General features: G+C 37.4%; 1 protein-coding gene across 2 annotated transcripts in view; it reads left to right on the forward strand.

Moving 5' to 3' along the window:
* The first annotated feature begins 3,569 nt into the window (after positions 1–3,569).
* Positions 3,570–16,421, forward strand: part of RNF13 (ring finger protein 13) — a 116,097-nt gene continuing 103,245 nt past the window's right edge. The window contains exon 1 of one of the 2 annotated variants that reach the window (XM_006202797.4): positions 3,570–4,288. The gene's annotated coding sequence lies outside the window, so the exon portion shown is untranslated. The remainder of the gene's footprint in view (positions 4,289–16,421) is intronic. The other variant, XM_031678861.2, reaches the window with a different exon arrangement.

The following is a 16,421-nucleotide window of genomic DNA, read 5'->3' on the forward strand; positions in this document are numbered from 1 at the left end:
ACTTAGTCTTTGTTATTTGTTGAGATTTGCATTACAGCATAATATGCTGTTATTTTGGGAAAGACTCCATGTATGCTTGAATAGAGTAGCTATAGGGTTCTCTACATGTTCCTTGTGTTGTCTAAATATTCTATTTTCTTACTAATGTTTTGTCTGCTGGATTTATTAATTACTTAAAATGGCATATAAAATTCTACTATGACTGTGATTTGCCAACTTTTCTTTGTAAGCTAGTAAATTCCTGCTTTAAATATTTTGAGGCTGTGTTTCTAGATGCATAGTGGTTCATGATGGTTATAACCTCTTTGCAAACTTTTCCATTTATCATTATTTAACAATTCTATTTATCCTGATTAACAGTGCTTTTGACTGTAGGCCTGTTTCCCCCCTTTGACAGTAATACAGCTACACCAGCTTTCTTTTTGTTGTTTTTCACTTGCATATCACTCCCCCTTATTTTACCATCACCTTTTGGTGTCCTGTAAGTTTTATGTCCTGTTAAAAAGAATATAACTGACAATGTGTCTTTTAACTAGTAAGTTTACCCCATTTACCTCTTTTAGAGATTGATTATTTCTTCTATCTCATTTTGTATTTTCCATTTACAATACCTTTTATTTGCTCCTTTCCTACCCTTATTCCCTTGCTTTCTATTGATTGTTTTATTTCCTTTTTTACATCACCTGGTTTGAAAACTATAATTCAATTTCTTTGCTCTCCATACTTTTTTGCATTTCACCCCTTCGCCCTGGGTTCAATTTTCAATTTCTCGAAGACATCATTTAGACATTTTTTCAATAAAAGTCTCTTAGAAATAAATGCCGTTTTTCCTCTGAAAATGTCTTCATTCTGCCCTCACTTTAAAGTGATACCTTAACTTGGTACAAACTCTAGGTTGACAATTGTAATTATTTTATTTTAGTGTTGAAGATATTATTTCATTGATTTCTAGTTTCTTTTGTTGCTATTGAGAAGCCAGCTGCCATTCCTTTGTATTTCATTCCATTTTCTGTTTATTTAAGAACTTCTGTTTTTCTTTGATCTTTAAACTTCACTACAATGTACCTAGATATGAATTTATTTTGTGTTTCCTTAAGAAATACTCCTGGATTGAAATTGCTGTCATGGAAAATGTTATTTTTCATTCTTTTCAGATAATGCCAAATTGTTTCCCAAAATGACTGTCTTGATCCACACTCCTGGGTTCTTACATCTTCATATTACGTTATGTCATATGAATTTTTTGATGCCTATTTTGTAAAAACTTTGTTGGCGAATAGAGAAAGACTGCTTCTCATGACCCAAACAAGAAGGGAAAAGTTGAAATTGTATGTCAGTCATTTTTGTATGAAAGAAGGAAGCAACTTATCTCAAGGGAAGTAATGACCAGGTCATTTTTTAAGGCATTTAAACATAAACAGAACTTGTTTTTAAATTTAACTTTTCTCAATTCCCAGAAAATAAGTAGACTTTGTTGAAAAATGCTTTTGACTGATACCTGTTATTTTGTGTTCTAAACTTTTCACTTAATATCTTACAAGATGAACCTACTGATTAGTTTAGAACTTGGTAAAGAAATGGGACACTTTCTAATTTTTGTCCAAAAATTCTCTAAAACAATTTTTAGCAGTTTCATTTGGTATATTTTCAAATGTGCCTGTTCTATACATAAATGGATTCTTTCTGGATTCTATTTGTTATTTGTTTTTTGGTTTCCTTTAAAATTTTTCTTTTTAAAATTAAAAAAAAATTTTTTAATGGGTGGAGGGAGGTAACTTTAGGCTTATTTGTTTTAACAGAGATACTTGGAATTGAACCCAGGATCTTGTGCAAGCTAGGCATGCACTCTACCTCTGAGCTATACCCTCCCCTCTCTATTCTCTATCACAGTGATAATTTTATTGTCTTCTATTGAAAATGAAAATATCTTCTTCATCTGATTCTAAAATTACCTTTTTTTCTGATTCTAAATATAATAATGCCTAGAGTAATTTTAATGTCTGGAGTTAATCTCAGTGCTTAAACAGACTGCCTGCATTCTTTCCATTATTCAGAGAAAACTACTTCTAAGCCATTTTAGGCAGTTAATTGGATGTCCTATCTTTTTAGATGTTGTTTCTGTCTTACAATATATTGGAGGTAGGTAGTTCTACAATTTTATATGCTATCCGTTTGTATTTTTAGGAAGATTAAAAAAAACTGTCAGACACAAAATCCTAAAAGCTGATTTTCTTTTATTTGTCTTTAAAAGGAGATAATTAGTGGCTGTTAGTATCATGTGCCATATTAACCCTTCATGTTCTTGAAAGACATTATTAAGATGTGTATCAACCTTACTGTCTAACCTACTTAAAAAACATTAGCACATTTTTGCAACCTATTTTCTTCCAATTTGGCTTCATTCAACACAGTGGGGAGAATAAATGCTTCTGAGGGTGGTGCACAATTCCTCTGCCTAAATGCACTACAAATAACACATTACCTTGTTTGTAACTGAAAGAACTATACCTATTGTGAACTGAAGGGCAAAGTCAGATTAAAATGTTCTGTACTCAACGTCCCTTTAAGGAATGAACTAAGCTCTTCTTTTTTTTTTTTTTAACCTGTAGAATGTTCACATTACTATTTTCTACTTTTTTTGATGTCATGCAAGAAATCTGATTAAATATAAAAACCAATTTGAGATAATTTAATGAAGAAATGCTTATAGACATATTCTAACTGTACACTACTTACACCAGCCTTCACGGTAATATTCCCAATTATGACTTTTATTTATGAATTTCTTAAAGGCAAGACTATGTATTAAGCATTGAATGTCTTCACAACTGATGAAAATCTAAGAATGTATAGAATATATAGTCAAAGGATACAAAGAAGAGGAAGGTACCTTTGATGGCCTTTATTTTTTATTGTAATTTGATTAAAATTTTTTTGTATTTAAATTTTGAGTAGGTAATATTCACAAGGTTCAAAATTAGAAAGGCACAAGAGGATATACAACAGGGAGTCTTCCCATTTCTCAGCTTTCCCCAAAGTGATCAGGGTTACAAGTTACGGCCAAGGGTATTCTACAGGTGTTCTAAGTGCTAGCTCCCTCTAGCCCCTCCTAAAAGATGAGGTTGAAAGATGTGAAGCCGGTAATGGGCTTTTAAAGGTGCCTTATTTTGAAATAGAAGCAGGGCCAGAATCTCGGTTTCTTGGCATTCTTAACTTTTTGCAGTCTTTGCAGTAAGCCACATTGCTTCCTTACAGTGTCTAGTTGGCAACTGGTTAATCAGTGTGGATGTTCCAATCCGGGTAATTTAAATTTCAAAATAGCTTGGTTTGAAATTGTAATCCTGAGGTTTATCAGAAGGGGGGTGGGGGAGGAGTTTTTGTTGGTTCTTCAACGAAGGCAAGAGTTTAAAAAGGCTGACTTAGGGTTTAATCATATGGTTGGACTTTTGCTGAGTCTCAGGGATGGCGCGTGTCAGGCCCACAGTGCTGACGTTAGCACGGCTCCCAGTCAGGCATCAGGGAACTAGTGTTCAACCCTCCGCTGCTCGCACCTCTAACAACGCGACCCGGACTGTAAGGGCGTAAGCCTCGTTCCCATCCCGATCTCAGCCTGGAGACGGTGCAGAGGCAGTGAGGCCTCGTCCTAGCCTCTTCAGCCGGTCGGGTGATTGTGGTGTAGGAAAGAGGCGCGCTGGCGCCAAAGCAAGGCCCGCCCATGGACAGCCCGCCAGCTGGGTCTCGGGCTGTTTCAGCCCAACAGCCCGAACAAACTAGACCGTCCACTTTGGCCACTCGGTCTGGTTCCCCTCGACCCCACTGCCTCCACTTCTGGGGTCACACGGCAGGCAGCAGGATTCTACAGCCAATCTCCTTAGCCAGCCTGCCCCTTACCTCGCCAAAAGGAGATCTTTCAGCCTCTCCCCAGAAGCTCGCCCCACCCTGCCCTTCCCTTCCCTTGGAAAGAGGACAGATCACGAGGCCAAGAACGCGACTCCGCAGACTGGGCATCTCTCCGAACCAGACTGGAGCAGGCATCGAGACCCAGCGTGGGATGTGCGAAGGCACCGTAGAGGGCAGCTCTGGGGCCCAATAGCGTTCCTCTACCTTCGGGTGCGGGCCAATGAGATGCGCAGGGCGGGACTTCCGCCTCGCCTTGGTGTTGTCGTTCGCGCTCCGACTCTGGGCGGTGGGGGTCGGTGCGGAGATTCAGTCATGAAGTCAGGGTAGGGACTTCTCCCGCAGCGACACGGCGGGCGAGCCTTTTCGTATTGCGAGGTCAGGCTTCCAGGTAAGAGCCTCTCCCGCGTCGAGGCGGTCGGGCGGCGGGTTGTCCCCCGCGGGGCCTGGCGGGGAGAACACACCCCCTCGCCGGCCTGAAGCTCCGAGGCAGCCCCGCAGCTGAGGTCTTTGCTGCTCCTCCCTAGGCTGGGCGCGGAGGAAGCTAGGTAGTTGCAAACATTTTATTTTAAAAAAGGAAAAAAAAAAAAAAAAAAAAAGAAGCCCTGCCTTTGGAGGGCCGAGTACTTGCTTTTCCTATCCGTGAGTTTGTATATTGTCCAAAGTTGTTGGGTTATCAGTTTTCTTCTCAGATTCTCATCTTGAGGTGGCTGGAGCCTGGGAAGATGTTCGGAAGGCTTTTCTTGGTCAAGCGCTTGCCGCAGAGTCCTCGGGCGAAGTCTTTTGACTTTAGTTGTGGAAACTCTGTAGTCTTTGGGAAAAAGAGGACAGTCGCCTCCTTCCTTTCTAAGCTTCCTCCCACCCCCACCCCCACCCCGGAAGCTAGACTGAAGGTGGGACGTGACTGCTAGGGGCAGATACCACGTCCCTGCCCTCTTAAAGTTGGCAGCTCTGCAGGACACTTATTGAGTTGACCCGCACTGATGGAGAACTCTGTCCCAGAGAGGGTGTGGGCCGACATCGAAGCCAAGCGATCCCAGAAACACTCACGCATATTTGGTGGCAGCCACTAACTGTTCTCTGCCAGCGTTTGGCAAGTTTCTCTATTTTGTCTTAATCTCGCAATAGTAAATTTCAAAAACTATCGTTTCATCTTCAGTTTCAGCACCGTGGGCAGCTGCTCAGGTCCTTTGTTGTTGCCCTAAACTTGCCAGACGGTTAACTGTTCGTCAGTGATGCAGCAGGAGCAGTGATAAGAACTAATGCATTCCTTTCAACAAAGATCTGTTGTTCTCCGAGGAGAACATCTGCAGTTTTTGATACAGTATAAATAAGATGGGTGTGCCGCCGAAGAGTTCTAGTTAGAGAAACAGAGCGATTCAAGGTTTAAGGAAGGGCTTTCAAGGTGTTTTTGTTTTTGTTTTATCTATTTAAGGACAAATTTTAATGGGACGAGGAGATTAGCTCCACTTCAGAATAACAAAACTGAACTGTGGTAGCTGTTTAAAAGAACTTGAAACAGGAGATAAGTGTAGTGCAGGGCCCATGGGGACTTATTAATGGATTTTGGAATCAATTTAATGCATTGACATAACATTAGAAAGAAAGAAAAACTTATCAGAGGACATCCTGTGGAAGAAGAGTAAACATTATCTCATGAAGCTTTTGTTTCAGGTTTTTAAAAAGAATGTATGAGTGTGAAGAGGAAGATGTAAATGTATACCATATTATTGTGGATTATGGCAAAACACTGGCTCCCAAACTTGGGAGTCAGGCTGTGTTTAGCCTTCAGCTCTGCCACTTCCTAACTCTGTGACATTATCTGTAAATGAGGAAGAATTGTAAGAGTTAATTGAAATAAAATATGTCTGTTACATAGTTAAGCCTCAAAGTGTTTTTTATTTTGTTGTTTTTTTGGAAATGTTTGGCTAGAAACCCAGTTATTTCCTTCTGTGTCAGAAATGACAGCTATTTTATTAATGTATGTTTGTATGTATGTATTTATTTATTTATGTATTTTTTACCTCTGCCTTACATGAAGCCAGTAGCTTGATGTCTCCATGTGTAATAATAAAGCATGCGGACAAAAGCTTGATTTGGGTTTAATACCGAAGAGTTTGGAGTAAGTTCTCATCTGTCTTTGTTTAAAGCTCATTTTTCTTAAGCATTTTGCTGGGGCCTTGAATTGTTACCAGCATTCAGCACCCTTCCTTTGATATTTTTCTGCATCCCAGAGTAACAGATTTATCAGAAGTTTTTCAGGCCCTAATTTTAGCAAAATAAGGGCAGGGTGAAGGGGATGGTAAGTTTATGCCTTTGAGCTAAATTGGATGGGAAGGCATTAATGTTTTATAGTTTTTGCCATAAAGATGTATGAAATGAAGTGGCTTGGTCAAATATCGTGGTATGCTTACTTCATGTTCGTAGGACCTAAAAATGGTTGATAATTTAAGTAAAAAGTATGATTTTGGACATGTTAAAATCTGGGAATGTCTAGCAGAAGGCAGAATGAGTTTGGATCAAAATAGTGTTTTGCACCATTTGACATATTACTGCCATATGGCATTGCATATGGTAGTTTCACATTACTTAAAAAAAGGGAAAAAAGTAAGTGTTAGTTTTCTCAAAAGAAGAAACAGAATTAATAGACAAGTGAATTTTAGTAAATCATGGTGGACAGTATTCTTTTAAAATTTATGTATTCATGCAAATATTTATTGAGCATATATCAAAAAATTATATGTTTTTATAATCCTTTTACATTATGCAGAAATTGATTTAGGAACAATGATAACGTATAATTGATGTTGTTAGTTTATATATCATAGTACATAAATGACAATAACAGTGTAGCTAACATTGACTGTTTACTATAGACCAAACAGTTCTATTATTTCTTGTAATAATTATTTATATTTTTCTTGTAATTCTCACTATTATCAATGTGGTAGTAGTACAGTTATCCTCTTTTTATAGATGGTGAAGTGGAAGCATCCAGAATACATATTTTTCTGAGTTCACATTAGGTTGTTAGTGGAGTAACTGGAATTTGAGCCTTGGCATCCTGACTATAAAGCCTGCCTGTACTGTATCATGTTTTATTAAAAAAATACAGAATACTGTGGGACTATTTCGGATTCTTTACTTATTGGTTTGGATGATCTTGGGTAAGCTCCTTTGGCCCTTGGTTTCCTCAACTCCTTCCTCAAAAATATAATATTAAGCCATTATGTTTTTGTGGACATAGGATAATTTGTAAAGCCTTATACAGAATATGTGTCCAATAAATGATATGCCTCAGCCTTTTTCTTTTCACATTGAGGATATGGGCATTTGAAAGATTGAAAGCAACTGGAGGAGGATGGTAGGAGAAAGTTTTGCCTAAGAACACTGACTAAGCAAAAATATAGAAGTAAGAAAGCAGAGAACATTTACCAAGGTAGTATGTTTAAGGAACAGGTTGATAAAGATGAAAGCAACCTAAGTGTCCATCAACAGATGAATAGATGAAGAAGATGTGATTTGTGTACGCATACACACACACAGAGAGGAATACTACTTAGCCATAAAAAAGAAAAACCTTTTGCCATTTGCAGCAACATGGATGGACTTGGAGGGCATTATGTTAAGTGAAATGAGTCAGAAAATCAAATACTGTATGATATCACTTATATGTAAAATCTAAAAAATACAACAAACTAGTAAATATAACAAAAAAGAAGCAGACTCACAAATATACGGAAAACAAGCTTGTGGTTACTGGTGGGGAGGGGCATTTTGGGGTGGGGAAGTGGGAGGTACAAACTTTTGGGTGTAAGATAAGCTCAAGAATGTATTGTGCAACATGGGGAATGTAGCCAATATTTTGTAATAGCTGTAAATAGAAAATGACCTTTAAAATTGTATAAAAATTTAAAAAGTTACAGGCTGGTAAATACAGATGGACACAGATTATGGAAGTCCTCAAATGAACCAGGTTAAGGATTTTATACATGATTCTTAGTTGAGAAGAACCCCTCCTATAGATATTAATCTGGAACAGAAGTCCAGTAGAAGCCTGGAGGTAGAAATACCGTGGAGTTTAATTACAGTGGTTGAGGCAAGAGTGACAAAGGTGGAATTGTAGTGAAGGGTATAGATTTGAGAAATGTTAACATGGGGAACTGATGTTAAGTATGGGCCTTAGTTTGGGGAGGATATTATGATGAAGAACAGGTTTTGGTGGAAGAGGATTTAGGAGGAGAATTAGAATTTATGATACAGATTTTGGATTTGGAGCTGAGGATTTCTTCAGATGTTTAGAGATGTGAAATGGGAGCTGGATGCTCTGTGTATTCTGTAAAAATGGAAGAGACCACTTGCTCACATCATGACGAAATGGCCTATAGCAATCATCCCACTGTGGTTCAAAGTTTCACAAGGAGGGATGTGACTCCTGAAGTTCCTCAGAAATGCAGATTTCTCACTTGGTAGAGTTGTACCCACCGTTTTTTCCTGTAACATATTTTGGGTCCTGGGAGAACAGGAGTAAGATAGTGGGGAGGGAAACTTGTGGAAACCTAGCAAGGCTCCCACTTATTTCAAAAGAGAGCCAATCAGTTGGAAGCTAAGGATTCTCACACTAAGAACTTGGAAAGACGCTGTGATTTTTATACAGTACCAAGCATTTATACACACATGTTGCATGTTGAATTGTTTTAACATCTGATTTCTTATTTTTGTCATCCTTTCTTTATTACCCTGAGTTGATTAATAGCAAAACCTTTAAAATTAGAGAGCCTGTATGCCTGTTTTGGGACGGCTACAAAGAGGGGACCTAAAGAGATTGTGTTCCACTTACAGCCAAGATTGTGGGAGAAGGACCTCAAAGGATAAGAGTAGAAGGCTGCATGGTGTGCTAGGAAGAACAGAGATTCTGTAAGTCTCTGTGTTAACCATTCTCTGGCTTCAGTTTCCTCATTCTGTAAAATGATGGTGATGATAAAACGAATTCTGACCTTTTGTAGGAAAGAAAAATATCTGGAGGCCCTTTATACTTGAAAAAGGGCTCAGGTCTAAGTAGAAGAAGCGCCTGTAGTTTTCTTTCTTGGCAGATTTTCTGGAGTTTGGTGCAGTTGGGTAGGGCATGATGTTAGATTAAGCTGTATAGTAATTTATCTATCTCTGAACTATTTTTTGTTTCCTGTAATGTAAGGTCGAGTAACTGGCCAATCAAGTGAAAAATCGAACATTAGGCACAAGCATTAAGACAAGGAAGGTTTACATACTCTGTCACACCATTGTTGGAAACATTACTTGGATTCTGCTACTCGGGTTTTTCTATAGCATTCATTCACTCAACAATTTGCTAAGTATTTTCTATGTCAGGCACTGTTCTAATGCAGAGTACATTAGTGAACCAAAAAAAAAAAATCCTTGCCCTCATGAAGTTTATTTTCTAGTGAGAGAAATAAGCTTTCTTTTAAGTAATTGGATTTTTTTCTTGTACTATGTATTTATAAAACCACAATTCTAAACAGATAACGATAAGAGTACGTACTATACCAGATTGTAACTAATTTTGTAGAGCACTTTGAAGGAACGGACTGTATCATTCTTACTCATATATGTCTCCCCATTTCCTCTTTCCCAATGAAATGACTTAGACGTATTTAATACTCAGAAGATGTTAAGTACACATTAAATGCTTATGATAAGGAGAAGGAAGTTGTGTTAGGGCGAGGGCCAGATCTTAACGATAAAGGAGTCAGTTAAATGTAACAAGTGTTAAGGACCCATGTACTCATTTGATTGAGGGTAGGGAGAAAGAGAAGGGTGCTATGAATTGCCTTGCCTGGCTTACCTGTGAGGCTGAAATGGAAATTAGGTTATATTGTAGCTGAAAGCATCAACATTAAGGAAATCTGGGTGTCCCTAACTTGCCCACGTTAGCTGGGTGACTTTGCATAAATAACTTGACCTCTCAGTTCATTTCCTTGTTTGTAAAATGAGGTAGTTGGAATTTTCCAGTTTAAAATCTGCTTTTAAGACTTACAAAATGTGTATTGCAGTTTCACTTTACTAATATAGATCAAATAGAGCTGATCATGAGCTTCCATTGAATAATAATAATCAGACTAAATTTATGCTTTTAGTTAACAAACTAGATGTTTTAAAAAGATGTCTAAAATTAATGCTATTTGATGTTATTTATTAATAAGATTGCATTATAATTTTAAAAAATAAGGGAAAAATATAGCCTAGTATATAGTTTCTCCTTTGTTATTATGAAGGAAGAATAAGCCATAGTATTTCAGGCCCCAGTAATGAGTCTTAATAGTTATTTGTATTTTCATACAGCAGCCTTTGATTATTGTGCTAGTGCTCAGCATACCGATCTGAAAATGTGTAGTTCCTAACTTCAAGGAGTGATGAACAATTTAAATATTTCATTACATTGTGGTGACACAGAGAAGGCACATAGTGAGAGGCTGAGAGAAGAGAAAGTTCAAGTGGTTAGAGAAGACAGATTGAGGAGGAATGGCAAGGGACAAAGCTGGAGACATAGGCGGAGCCAGTGTATGAACTTCATGTGCTAAATAAATCACACTTTAGTTTTGAACTTTATTCTGGAAGTTGTTTAATCTGTTAAGGAATTTTATGCAGGGAGTAGCATGATCAGGCATTTTTGTATCTACCTTCACATTCCTCTTAAGAGAATGATCCACAGGGAAGATATTTATGTCATTTTAGTTATTTCAATGGTGTGGTCCTGCTTGAGGCTGTCTTTTAACTCTGAAATAAAGTCTGAGGAGCAGTGTTAATTTTGTGGTTTTAGAGTATCAGTAACCATGAAATATTTGGACATTAAAACATTTATATATTCATAGCTACATTGATGTAAATTGAAAAGACAACTGAAATTTTGGCATACTCTGCTCATTGAAATGATTGAGCTTCTGGTCAGCTACATGAATTTGATTTAGAATCATTTCTAAGGAGCTAGAAATTTGTTGAAGCTTGATTGATTGAATATGACTCTAGTTCAAGCTTATTTTCTGATGATCAAGATATCCAGTTAAGCTTTTAGAGGGAATGAATTGCCAGGGGAAATAATCCCACTTGGTGATAAGTAGATATTTCTAAATCAAGTTTATAAGATAGTAGGAGTTGAATTTCTACTTTGCTTAGATAAGAAACACCTCATTAAATATTAAAGAGTACTTTATTTGCCTAATTACTGTGCTTGTAATTTACATGTTTGACCTCAAAAAGGAAGAACTGTGCTTGTAATTTATACATTTACGTAACATGTATTATAAATATTAATTGCTTAACATTTTTGAGGCGAAATTCATATCACATAAAACTAACCATTTTAAAATGAATAATTGAGTGGCACTTAGTACATCACAGTGTTGTGCAGCCACCACTCTGTCAAGTTCTGAAACATTTTTATCACTCCAAACTAAAACCCCATACTCATTACAGTTATCCCCCATTCCCTGCTGCCTTCAGCCTCTGGCAGCCACCAGTTTCCTTTCTGTTTCTATAGACTTACTGGATATCTTATTTATCCTGGAAATTTCATATCAATGAAATCATGCAATGTGTGACCTTTTGTGTCTGGCTTCTTTCACTTAGCATAGTGTTTTCAAGGTTCTGCAGTGTTGTTGCAAGCTACACTGTTGTATGTATGAGTACTTCTTTCCTTTTTATAGCTAATTTTACTGTATGTATAAACCACACTTTATTCATTCATCCATTGATGGACATTTTAGTTCCTTCTATCCTTTGGCTATTGTGAATATTGTTGCTGTGACCATTCATTTACAAGGATGTGTTTGAGTACCAGTTTTCATTTCTTTGGGGAATACATAAAGAGTGGAATTGCTGGATCATTTTTGGATATGTATAAGGAGTGGAATTGCTGGATCATATGGTAATCCTATCTTTAGCTTTCTGAGGACTTGCCAGACTGTTTCCACAGTGGCTGAACAATTTTACATTCCTACTGGCAATGTATGAAGGTTCCATTTCTCTACATTGTCACCAACATTTGTTCTTTTCTAGTAAAAAAAATTATGCTGTTGCTATCCATGTGGGTATGAGATGATATCTTACTGTGGTTTGATTTGCATTTCCATTATAACTAATGATGTTGAACATGTTTTTATGTTCCTGTTTGGCCATTTGTATATCTTTGAAGAAATGTCTATTCATGTTCTTTGCCCATTTTTAAGTTGGGATATTTGTCTTTTTATTATTGAGTTCTAAATGTTTTCATGTATCCTGAATACTAGATCCTTATTAGATATATGATTTGCAAATATTTTCTTCCATTCCGTGGGTTGCCTTTTCAGTTTCTTAATAATATCCTTTGATGCATAAAAGTTTTAAATTTTGATCAAGCTCTATTTATTTTTGTCACTTATGCTTGTGGTGTCATATCTAAGAATCTATTGCTGAATCCAAGGTTATGAAGATTTACTCCTATGTTGTCTTCTAAGAGTTTTATCATTTTAGCTCTTATATTTAGTGTTAGAACTATTTTGAGTTAATTTTTACATATAGTGTGAGTTAGGGTACAAAGTCATAGTTTTGCATGTAAATATCCAATTGTTCCAGTACCAATTGTTGAAAAAAGTATTATTTCCCCTTTGAATGATCTTGGCACCTTTACTGAAAATCAATTGGCCATAGGTTATGGGTTTAGTTCTGGATTCTCAGTTCTGTTCCTTTGGTCTATAATTTCTATCCTTATGCCCACATCACTTTGTTTTGATTACTGTAACTTTATAGTAAGATTTTGAAATTGAGGTGTGAGTCTTTCAGCTTTGTTCTTTTTCAAAATTGTTTTCACTATTGAAGGCCCCTATAATGTGAATATTAGTGTGCTTCATATGTTGTCCCAGAGTTCTCTTAAACTATCCTCATTTCTTTTCATTCTTTTTTCTTCTTTCTATTCTGCAATAGTGATTTCCAGCTCACTGATCCATTTTTTTTTGCATCATTTAGTCTATTCTTGGTTCCTTCTAATTTGTGATTCATTTCAGTAGTTTTATTCTTCAACTCTGTTTGGGTATTCGTTATATTTTCTAACTCTTTGCTAAAAACTTCCCCCTGTGCATCCATACTTCTCTTGAGTTCTCTGAACATCTTCACCATCATTACTCTAAACTCTTTCTTAGATAGATTGCCTATCTCTTCATCACTTATTTCTTCTTCTAGAATTTTATCCTGTGTCTTGGCCTAGTGGCTTTATTTGTGGTGGATGAGGCTGGGCTAGAGGCTTCTGCATGTTTCCTGGCAAGAGGAATTGGTGCCTGCTCACTGCTCGGTGGAACTTGGTCCTGGTCCTCTGGTGCGTAGGGCAGTGTCTAGGGGTGTGTCTAGAGGCATTTGTGGCTCAGGAAGTCTGCTGATGGGTGGGACTGCGTTCCTACCCAGTTTGTTGTTTGGCCTGAGGCTTCCTATCACTTAAGTCTACAGGCTGCTGGGTGGGGTTAGGTCTTGGTGCTGATGATCCAATCAAGATGTCAGCCTCCAGAAAACCTCATGTAGATGAACACTTCCTGGAATGTCCTCCACCAGCTTTTATGTCCCCAGGGTGAGCTGCAGCTGTCCCCTATCTCCCTAGGAGACCTTCCAAAACCAGCAGACAGGTCTGGCCCATGTTCCTATGAAATAACCGCCTCTTCCCTTGGACCTGGAGCATGCTTCCCAAGAGAATGAGGTCTCTGTTTCCCCCAGTCCCCTGGGGCTCCTGGAGTTAAGTCCCACTGGCCTTCAAAACCAGATGTCCTGGGGTCTCCTTCTCTTTCCAGTGCCAGAACCCCGGGCTGGGGAGCCTGACATGGGGCTTAGAGCTCTTACTCCTGTAGGGGGGGGGGTCTCTGCCACTTATTTATTCTTCAGCTTGTGGGTTGCCCACCTGGGGGGCATGGGGCCCAATTGTATTGCGAGCCTGCCCCTCCTAATGTCCCGCTGTGGTTTCCTCTCTGTGTTTCCAGTCTAAGAAGATCTTTTTTTTGCTAGGTTCCAATCTTTTTTCCCCGATGATTGTTTAGCAGTCAATTGTGGTTTTGTTGTAGTTGTGAGGAGAGGTGAGCTTGTGGTCCTACTATTCTGCCATCTTGACTAGCTCAACCTGTATAAAGTCTTAAAATGTTCCTTTGGTGTGGTGATTCCATATATAGGAATCTATCCTAAGAAAATAATCAGAAATGTGGAAAGAGATTTATATTTATCATAGAATTATTTGCAATTGCAGGAGTTGGATTCAACTTAGTATTGAAGATAGTAGGGGAGTAGTTAGACTAAGCCATGATTTAGCCATATGATGTAACATTAAGCAGCTATTAACAAAGTAGTTTGTGAAGAGTTTTCATAACAAGGAAAAATGATACAACTTTTAAAAAGCATACAAATTATAGTACAATATACAAGTAATATAAAATATACATGGAAAAAAGACTGTTACTAGTGGTTGGAATCAGAGAAGCAGAACCAGTGTGAATGATATGAGTGATACTGAATAGGACATTAGACATTAAGAAATTCTATATTACAATGCTGTTTGTGCCTTGTATGTTGGGTGAGCTGGGCCACTATGGTTCAGATGGATGGCAGTGAGGAAGAGAGCTGAAAGTGAGGTTGAGATAATAAGGATAATGTTAGAACCTGTGAGAATGAACTACACACATGAGGACAAACACTCATGTTATCTGTGAATGTTAATATTACGGATAATTGATATTTTCTTTATGCCTTCCAGTGAACGTTATTTTTAGTATTAGAAAAAAATCACTTTATTAAATAGCAATATAATGAATGATGTATGAGGATTAGAAGCTAACTACAATTATATTAACTTAAGTCAGTAAATGATGGACCCAGGATTACAACTTTGATCCCTATATTACAGCTCTTCTTACAGTCTTTACAGGTATACTTTAAAATCACATTCAATTTATCAGGTTCTGAGAGAAACCGCTGTGATTTTTATGGCTGGTGAATTTTCAGTCATCTGCACTACTAACATTTAGACATGCTTTGGAAGACGTTATGTTGATTAATATAATCATGTTTTTTATTTTGAAATAATCACAAGTGTCCAGAAAAGTTGTAAGAATTGTTCGAAGACTTTTTTTTCCCCTTAATCATTTAGAGTAAGTTGTTGACCTGATGCTTTATACCCACCAAATACTTTCGTGTAAGATTACTACAAACAAGGATAGTCTTGGAGAAATGGGTGATTTTAGGGTTATAGTAAGGAAAGTATGAGATGGGACTGGAGAATCTTGTGCCAGAAAACAAAGAAGTGCTCAAGAAAGATGGGTACATGTTATTTATTTATTTATTTTTAAATGAAATACAGTCCTTTACAATGTGTCAGTCTCTGGTGTCCAGTACAATGTCGCAGTCATGCATATACATACGTATATTCATTTCATATTTTTTTCCATTAAAGGTTGTTACAAGATGTTGAACATAGTTCCCTGTGCCATATGAAAGAAACTTAAAAAAAATCTATTTTTATATATAGTGGCTAACATTTGTAAATCTCAAACTCCCAAATTTATCCCTTCCCACCCGCTTTCCCTGGTAACCAAAAGATTGTTTACTAAGTCTGTGAGTCTGTTTCTGTGGACACAAAAACCCATTGGAATGAGCCTCCTTTAGACTAAATTAGGGACAATTGGACGTCAAAATAATAATTACTATAATATAGTCCATTGAATAAAACAGTAATCCATATTTCCATACTAATATAAGTGAATAAACTGAAAATTTGATGAGAAATGGTATAATCTATTGTAGACAGAATAATGACCCTTAAAGATCCTAATACCTGCAACCTATGAATATGATAACCTTATATGCAAAAGTAATTGTGCAGATACAGTTAAGTTAAGGACTTTGGGGTGGTAATGTTACCCTGGGTTATCCAAATATGCCCAGCGTAATCACGAGATATCATAAAAGTGGAAGAAAGGCAGAAAAGAAGTTTGGGATAATGTGATGTGAGAAGGAATCAATGTAGCATTGCTGGCTTTGAAGATGGAGCAAGGGGCCCTTGAGCCATGGAATGTGGGCAGCCTCTGGAAACTGATAAGCATAACAATCAATTGTTGTATAATTCAAAACATTTTTTTTTATTTTAAAATGTACATGGGTAATAGCCTAGACTAGATTTGTGTGACTTCTAAAAGTAAATGATACTTCAGAGACTATGGGTACTCTTTCAGATTCTGCACCATGATAACACTCCAGTGGCCATATATTCACTGTCCTCTTTTCCCTATTGTTAAGTGAGAGGAAAACTGCCTTATCTAAATACCATTAAGAACAGAAAGATAATTGTGTAAATTATCAATTTATTTTTTTTCCTGCTCCAAACTCACTCTTCGGTACCTACTCTGTAGTAATGGACTAGACTTTAAGCATTTCTCCTTCACAAAGAGCATGATGTTAAGCTTTACTGGGTGCTGGAGGGCACAGAGTGCCAGAGGGAACTTACTGGAGGAGGGGATTTTTCCCTC

This window comes from Vicugna pacos, chromosome 1 (genome assembly GCF_048564905.1).
Source record: "Vicugna pacos chromosome 1, VicPac4, whole genome shotgun sequence".
NCBI classification, from domain to species: domain Eukaryota; kingdom Metazoa; phylum Chordata; class Mammalia; order Artiodactyla; family Camelidae; genus Vicugna; species Vicugna pacos.